At 43.8% G+C, this 5,397-nt stretch overlaps 1 long non-coding RNA gene across 1 annotated transcript; it reads left to right on the top strand.

Moving 5' to 3' along the window:
* The first annotated feature begins 594 nt into the window (after positions 1-594).
* Positions 595-2,242, top strand: LOC141039328 (uncharacterized). Its single transcript, XR_012200259.1, has 3 exons — positions 595-1,112; positions 1,195-1,409; positions 1,510-2,242. It is a non-coding gene; the product is annotated as an uncharacterized lncRNA (long non-coding RNA).
* Positions 2,243-5,397: the final 3,155 nt, after the last annotated feature.

Raw genomic sequence — 5,397 nt, forward strand, 5'->3', positions numbered from 1 at the left:
GTACATCTTGTTAAAATTGCTGCTGACCAGTACATCTTTGCAATATATGGTGATGTGTACCATTCTTGATAGGATGTATCAATTGTAGTAGATGGTCAAGAAGATGTATCAATTCTTGACATGCCAATGTATTTTCCATGTTGTGATGGAGGCCTTTTTTGCCTTGTCCACCCGAGAGGCCCTTGAGTTTGCCGGAATGTCGATTAACTTCCGTTCCGGCAAATTCGGGTACTCCATATGTCCTATTTTCAGCAAAGGTCATGCTGAAATTTTCCGTGAATTTTAGCATGACTTTGCTAAAAAATAGGACATATGGGGCACTTCCGACTAATGCATGGGACGGGGTATCTTAGTACTTAATTAAGTAGGATCAACTGCCTCTTGTGTTATTCATATAGAAGTGTGATATCTACTCATAGTTATTACTAATGTCAGTTGCTCGTCATCGATAAACCCTAATCTGGTAGGATGACCTACTAAAAAAGCCCATACCACATATTCTACTTGGATGGGCGTGTTTTCACCACACTGTGGATTATCTTATTGGACCCAACAAAGATGATGTAGTTTTGAATTATGAACATAGGAAATGTCATCATCGGACGACGAAAGTCTCTCGGGGGAGTGCGACTGGTGCCACGACGGTCGAGGTCTGTGCGACAGGCCTCACCTGGACGATGATCGGCGCTTCAGCATTAAGCTCGAGGAGACCTTCGAAGTTGAAACGGTACGCAACGACGACAAGTGTTTTTTTCATAAATAAGCATGACTTCAACTATTCCAACGTGTAATTTCATCTTTTACAATTCGAGTATATTTTATCCCATGCCATGCAAGACGCTATGTCTTGGAGAGGATGGATTTTGAAGATCATGAAAATTTTGAAACGAAGAAAATTCACCTAAGGACACATCATGATGTGGATTTTGAAGTAAATCTGTATAATGCTGAGAGCGTAACCCATTTTGGTTGCAAAAATTGGGAAGCATTTTGCAAGATGTATGGTTTTGATGAGGGTATGCTTGTCACCATGGATCTTGGTGATCCTGGCATCGACCAAGACAATATGGACATTTGGGTCCTTGTTGATACGCCTCCAGTTCTACCGCTATGTGAGTTTCTCAAACATAGTTAATTATTAACTAATCTATATTGTTTATTTCAAAATAGTTTACAACTTATTTCCATTGACAGCTTATTTTGATTGTTCAAAAAATGTGCGGAAAATGGTAGACAAAACCCACTACACCGATGGCTCCGAGTTAACTTATCAGGAGAAAAATCATCTGGTCGGATTTTGTACTGATCTTGAGAATTACAATATCTACAATCAAACTCCTCAACATTATGGTCAATATGTGCCACTAGTGCACGTGTTGAACTATGGTAACTACCATGGAGATACCCTGGTAAGATTTCTTACTATTACGACATCCGTGCATCTTTTGCATACTTCTAAAACTAGTACATCATTGCTAACTATGAAGTTATTACTATGTTTTTCAACAGAGAATCCCAGAGGATTGTGTGCCTCATTTGATGTATCAGAATGGCAGCCTTCAAGTTTTGATCTTATATCCAGGTCATCCTACAAATCTCAACTGTCCATACCGGATTTCTAGAAGAAGTGGAGACATGCTAATCAGAGAATGGAAAAAATGTATGGACAGTCGTAAGGAGGTTCTTGGAAGCAAAAGGAAGCGCCGCGCAAGAATTGGAGACAGGATGATCTCCATTCTCCATAATGGAGAGTCAGGGTCTATATTGTTTTATGCTATTTTACCTTAAATAGGGTATTTTAGGTCCTGCCTAATACTGATGATCATGTGCTAAGAACAATTAAGTAGGGTTGGTTCGATGACTATCAGGATGATGATCGTATGACTTGTTATTAATAACGAGTAGAAGTTGTATGATGATGATTAGTAGGACTTGTTAGGATTAGTATTAATTTCGACAAACTCGCTACTCGCGGTCTCGAGACTTGTAATGTTCTATCTTTGTTTGGTCTTTTGATTTCGGAGACTAATATGATGAATTGTATTCGGAGACTAAAATGATGAATTGTATTCAGAGACTAATCTTCTATTGTATTCGATGAATCTGTTGTTGATGTGTGATGTCTATATTTTGTCCAATTATACATTTTGTAACCTGTGCAAAAAACAGAAAATAAAAAAAACCTAATATTCATACTAATGGCGCATCACATCATAGTGCGCCATTAGTATGCCAGAGGATACTAATGGCGCATCACTAAACAGTGCGCCATTAGTATGCCGAAGTTACTAATGGCGCATCCCTTTGTTGTGCGCCATTAGTATGCCAAAGCACCTGGGTATAGATGGCCCCCTGGGAGGCATACTAATGGCGCACTGTTGTATATACTAATGGCGCATCTGGGGTGCGCCATTAGTATACCAGATACTAATGGCGCACCAGTGGTGCGCCATTAGTAAAATATACTAATGGCGTGCTACTAATGGCGCACCACTAATGCGCCATTAATGGCCAGATTAGGTGCGCCATTAGTAGGCCTTTTTCTAGTAGTGTCCCCCCAATCTACAATCAACAACTCACACGTTTCACATTACGTTAATAACGTAACTGGGATTACGTAGGTGTAGCATTACTCGTCCTAAAAAACCCAACTAAGCCAACTTCGCAGCATATCGCGCGGGAAAAGACCCGGCCGCGCCGTTTTAGTCGGGATTACCGGATTACTAGTAGTAGTATCGATGGATCGCGCGAAGCAACAAATTTTTTTTGAGGGGGCGAAGCACCTAGTTTAAAAGAAAAAAGGTGGTACACTCACAACACTCCTGTCGCGGTCGCATTGCACCCCACACACGTTCGGTCCTGCACATAGCTCACGCAAACGGAACGCGCTTCGGCTTGCCTCTTCACTGACACGTGGGACTGCACTTGGAGAAACCGACCATGCGCCGAACTCCCCCCGCCCACCGCGCGAAAATCCTCCCCCCCCCCACACCCAAAAATACCCCCCAAATCCGATTCAACCGCCCTTCGGCCAACTAGCCAATAATATTCCCCAAACCCCCCTCCCTCCCTGTCCCCCTCCACTCCATTCGCTTCGCCAAAGCCGCCCTCCCGCCGCGCCGATACGTCGGCGCCGCGGTTCGGCGATCCTCTCGCTCCCATAGTACGCTCTCGTAGACTGCCGTCCTCTAGCCGTGCCGCCACCTCTGGCTATGTTCTTGTCGAGGCGCACGGCGGTCAGCGCCGCCACCGCTGGCGACGTTCGTGTGGAGACGCACGGCGGTCAGCTTCTCCCATGGTACGCGCATTCTAGACTGAGCCCCCGTTCATGTCGGTGTAGCGCTGAATGTTAGCTGATAGACGTTGTTAATCTCACTGTTTGCCGAAGTAGTTTACTGTCAATATGCTCTACTTAAGAAGCTTCCTTGCCCTGTTCTGCACTCAATCTGCTTAACTGAGCTGGCATGCCAAGGCCGATTAGTTGCTAAAATATCCTGCCATATATTTATTGTGATGTAGATTGCCATGGTCTAGTAGCCAATCTGTTAGGTGAAATAGCTCTACACCGTTTTATACTCGATCTTTGTTGCTGCGATGGCCTTCGATAGTTCGACGGCTGTGTGCTCAGCCTCATTGACTGCTGAAACAACCTGCCATAATTTGGCACTCAAATCTGTTTGCTGAATTAGCTTTACATATATTTCGTTACTTAGATCTGCTTGTCCAAATATCTTGCCATAGCTTTAGACATCGACCTAGGTATTTTTTTTCTGGACTTCATAAAATAGCATATATGTTTTTCCTGTAATATCTAGTAGAAGAACTAATTTGTATGTCTAACAGATGGACAGGACTTGGATAACTTCTGCTCGAAGATTCTCCGCTGCATATGTCGAGGGGGTTGAAAACTTCATGAACTTTATCAGAGCTGAGTACGGTGGTCCGAAATCAGATGTGCTCTGCCCGTGTAGCAGTTGTATGAATTCAGTTACAAGACCCCAGTCAACTGTGCAAAATCATGTACACTTGTATGGGATGTCGGTCACATATACTAGGTGGGTTCATCATGGTGAAGCTGTGAATGTCAACGTTATTGACTACGTGGAAGCAGCAGATCACCATCTTGATCTGCCTGATGCTCAGGTGGAAGAAGAGGAGGAGGTGGTGGTGGCGGAGCCAGTGAGTTTGACCAACATTGAAACAATGCTACAAAATGCTCGTGCATTCCGTGAACTTTCACCTGCAGAAGAAAAACGGTGGGCCCGTATGTTGGAACAATGCAACGTTGTTGTCACCCCAGGAAATAAGCTGTCAGTATTCTCAGCTATGGTCACCTTTCTTCAGGTGAAGACATCTGAGCGGATGACCAACAAATCATTCGATGCGATGTTGGCTGCTTTCCGCAAATCTTTCCCAGATGCGTCTGAGCTGCCACACACCTACAGTAAAATGAAGAATTTCCTTCGTGTAGTTGGAATTGGATATGATATGATCCATGTTTGTAAGAATAATTGTGTTCTGTTCCGGAAGGATTATGCCAACTTAAGTGAATGCCCGATATGCAAATCATCAAGATGGAAAGATGGTGATGCTGTGAAGGGGATTCCTCATAATGTTCTGAGACATTTTCCAATTACACCAAGATTGCAGAGGTTGTTTCATGATGCTGAAACAAGAGAGGATGTACTGTGGCATTCTAGGAACCAGGAGTACAGAGATCAGAATGTAATGAGCCATCCATCTCATGGTAGTGAGTGGAAAAGCTTCAATGATAAACACAAAGAGTTTGCTACTGACCCGAGAAACATTAGACTTGGCTTAGCTTCAGATGGATTTAACCCATTTGGCCACCAGAGCGCCACATATAGCATGTGGCCAGTGTTTGTTATCCCTTACAACATGCCTCCAAATGTCGGCACCAAAGAATCAAACTACATGATGGCCTTGCTCATCCCAGGTCCAAAAAGTCCTGGAAAGGATTTTGATTTGTTCATGGAGCCTCTTGTGGAGGAACTTCAACAGCTATGGAAGGGTGTTCTCACTCGAGACCTATATAGCAGCCCGCCAGCTGATTTCTTTCTGTGTGCTGTTATAATTTGGTGCATCCATGATTATCCGGCTTTGGGCACTATGTCAGGGCGAACGACACATGGTTACAATGCATGTGTTCGCTGTGACAGGAATCCGCTGTCATACACAATACTTAGCAAGATTTATTACATTGGACACCGCCGTTTCCTTGCCAAGGACAAGCCGCATCCTAGAAACTACCGAAGACATGTGTTCAATGCAAAGCATGAAAACCGTGATGCGCCAAAGAGGCTCACCACCGATGAGTTGCAAGTGGAATTAGAGAAGGTCAGGCATATTACACCAGGAAACCATCCTGGTAATGGT

The sequence above is a fragment of the Aegilops tauschii genome, chromosome 1, assembly GCF_002575655.3.
Source record: "Aegilops tauschii subsp. strangulata cultivar AL8/78 chromosome 1, Aet v6.0, whole genome shotgun sequence".
Classification (NCBI taxonomy): Eukaryota; Viridiplantae; Streptophyta; class Magnoliopsida; order Poales; family Poaceae; genus Aegilops; species Aegilops tauschii.